The sequence below is a fragment of the Hypomesus nipponensis genome, chromosome 21 (genome assembly GCF_054491055.1).
Source record: "Hypomesus nipponensis isolate SF chromosome 21, ASM5449105v1, whole genome shotgun sequence".
Taxonomy (NCBI): domain Eukaryota; kingdom Metazoa; phylum Chordata; class Actinopteri; order Osmeriformes; family Osmeridae; genus Hypomesus; species Hypomesus nipponensis.
This window is the reverse complement of record NC_140381.1, coordinates 14286577-14290092: the sequence shown is the minus strand read 5'-3', so window position 1 is coordinate 14290092 and position 3516 is coordinate 14286577.

The following is a 3516-nucleotide window of genomic DNA, read 5'->3' as shown; positions in this document are numbered from 1 at the left end:
ACAGGTTCCAGGTGAAAGACCAGACAAAGCGTGGCTCAAAAAACCAACCATGAAGAAATACAACAATGGTTGTCAGTTGCCCCTGCCCGGAAGCGGGTCACCGGGGCCCCCCCCTGGAGCCAGGCCCGGGGGTGGGGCTCGATGGCGAGCAACTGGTGGCCGGGCCTTTTCCCATGGGGCCCGGTCGGGCACAGCCCGAAGAGACAACGTGGGACCCTCTTCCAGTGGGCTCACCATCCGCAGGAGGGGTCATGGGGGTCGGGTGCAGTGTGAGACGGGTGGCGGCCGAAGGCGGGGGCCTTGGCGGTCCGATCCTCGGCTGCAGAAGCTAGCTTTAGGGACGTGGAACGTCACCTCGCTGGCGGGAAAGGAGCCTGAGCTGGTGCGCGAGGTAGAGAGTTTCCGGCTGGATATAGTCGGCCTCGCCTCGACGCACAGCACAGGCTCCGGAACCAGTCTCCTTGAGAGGGGCTGGACTCTCTTCCACTCTGGAGTTGCCCTTGGTGAGAGGCGTCGAGTTGGGGTGGGAATACTTGTTTCCCCTCGGTTCGGCGCCTGTACATTGGGGTTCACCCCGGTGGATGAGAGGGTAGCTTCCCTCCGCCTTTGGGTGGGGGGACGGGTCCTCACTGTCGTTTGTGCTTATGCACCAAACGGCAGCTCAGAGTACCCACCCTTTTTGAAGTCTATGGAGGGGGTGCTGGAAAGCGCTCCTCCCGGGGATTCCCTCGTCCTCCTGGGGGACTTCAATGCTCATGTGGGCAATGACAGTGAGACCTGGAGGGGCGTGATTGGGAGGAACGGCCCCCCCAATCTGAACCCGAGTGGTGTTCTGTTGTTGGACTTCTGTGCTAAACACGGCTTGTCCATAACGAACACCATGTTCAAGCATAAGGGTGTCCATATGTGCACTGGACACCCGAGGTCTCAGTTCGATGATCGACTTTGTAGTCGTGTCGTCGGACTTGAGGCCGCATGTCTTGGACACTCGGGTGAGGAGAGGGGCGGAGCTGTCAACTGATCACCACCTGGTGGTGAGTTGGCTCCGATGGTGGGGGAGGACTCCGGTCAGGCCTGGCAGGCCCAAACGTAATGTGAGGGTCTGCTGGAAACGGCTGGTGGAACCCTCTGTCAGAAGGAGCTTCAACTCCCAACTCCGGGAGAGCTTCGATCATGTCTCGGGGGGGGCCGGGGACATTGAGTCCGAATGGGCCATGTTCCGGGCCTCCATTGTTGAAGCGGCTGACCGGAGCTGCGGCCGCAAGGCGGTCGGTGCATGTCGCGGCGGTAACCCTCGGACCCGGTGGTGGACTCTGGAGGTGAGGGATGCCGTCAAGCTGGAGAAGGAGGCCTATCGGGCTTAATTGGCTAGTAGGACTCCTGAGGCAGCTGATGTGTACCGGCAGGCCAAGCGGAACGCGGCTTTGGCGGTCGCGGAGGCAAAAACCCGGGCATGGGAGGAGTTTGGCGAGGCCATGGAGAATGACTTCTGAACGGCTTCAAAAAGGTTCTGGACCGCCATCCGGCGACTCAGGAGGGGGAAGCAGTGCTCTGTCAACACTGTATACGGTGGGGACAGTGTGCTGCTGACTTCGACGGGGGACGTCCTGGATCGGTGGAAGGAATACTTCGAAGACCTCCTTAATTCCACCAACACGCTTTCCAACGTGGAGGCAGAGTCTGGGGACATCGGGGGTGGCCCTTCTATCTCTGGGGCCGAGGTCGCCGAGGTGGTTGAAAAGCTCCGCGGTGGCAGGGCCCCTGGGGTGGACGAGGTCCGCCCGGAGTTCCTTAAGGCTCTGGATGTTGTAGGGCTGTCTTGGTTGACACGACTCTGCAACATTGCGTGGACATCGGGGACAGTGCCTCTGGACTGGCAGACCGGGGTGGTGGTTCCCCTCTTTAAAAAGTGGGACCGGAGGGTGTGCTCCAACTTTAGGGGGATCACACTCCTCAGCCTCCCTGGGAAGGTCTACTCAGGGGTCCTGGAGAGGAGGGTCCGCCTGATTGTCGAACCTCGGATTCAGGAGGAGCAATGTGGTTTTCGTCCTGGCCGTGGAACAGTGGACCAGCTCTATACCCTCCGCGGAGTCCTGGAGGGTACATGGGAGTTCGCCCAACCAGTCTACACATGTTTTGTGGATTTGGAAAAGGCGTTCGACCGTGTCCCTCGGGGGCTCATGTGGGGGGTGCTCCGAGAGTACGGGGTACCGGATTCCCTGATCGGGGCTGTCCGGTCCCTGTACGACCGGTGCCAGAGTTTGGTCCGCATTGCCGGTAGTAAGTCGAACTTGTTTCCGGTGAGGGTTGGACTCCGCCAGGGCTGCCCTATGTCACCGATTCTGTTCATTACCTATATGGACAGGATTTCTAGGCGCAGCCAGGGTGTTGAGGGGGTCCGGTTTGGTGACCTCAAGATCGGGTCGCTGCTTTTTGCAGATGATGTGGTCCTGTTGGCTTCATCGGGCCGTGACCTTCAGCTCTCACTGGAGCGGTTCGCAACCGAATGTGAAGCGGCTGGGATGCGAATCAGCACCTCCAAATCTGAGGCCATGGTTATCGACCGGAAAAGGGTGGAGTGCCATCTCCGGGTCGGGGAGGAGATCCTGAACCAAGTGGAGGAGTTCAAGTATCTCGGGGTCTTGTTCACGAGTGAGGGAAGAATGGAGCGCGAGGTCGACAGGCGGATCGGTGCGGCGTCCGCAGTGATGCGGGCTCTGCATCGGTCCGTCGTGGTGAAGAAGGAGCTGAGTCGAAAGGCGAAGCTCTCTATTTACCAGTCGATCTACGTTCCTACCCTCACCTATGGTCACGAACTATGGGTAGTGACCGAAAGAACGAGATCGCGAATACAAGCGGCCGAAATGAGCTTTCTCCGCAGGGTGTCCGGGCTCTCCCTTAGAGATAGGGTGAGAAGCTCGGTCATCCGGGAGGGGCTCAGAGTAGAACCGCTGCTCCTCCGCGTCGAGAGGAGCCAGCTGAGGTGGCTCGGGCATCTGATTAGGATGCCTCCTGGACGCCTCCCTGGTGAGGTGTTCCGGGCACGTCCCACTGGGAAGAGGCCCCGGGGAAGACCCAGGACACGCTGGAGGGACTATGTCACTCGGCTGGCCTGGGAACGCCTCGGGGTCCCCCAGGAAGAGGTGGTGGAAGTGGCCGGGGAGAGGGAAGCCTGGGCCTCCCTGCTTAGGTCGTTGCCCCCGCGACCCGATCCCCGGACAAGCGGCAGATGACGACGACGACGACGAATGTGAACCGCTTCTTAACCTTCGTCCCAAAGCTGACCAAAGCTAATTCTCTGCCCTTTCTACTCATTCATTCTCAATAGTTGGTGTGTAGCAGAGAGGATAGAGAGTCTGCCTTATAAACTTATGCTCATGAATTCAAATCCCCATTCAGACTATTGTAGTTGGCCCAACATGAAGTAGTTTTGTTCTCTTGTTGTCCAACTCTTGACCTTCTACAATGTAAATTTTTATAATATTTTGCGGAGGAACCCGCATCGCTGCTTGCAGC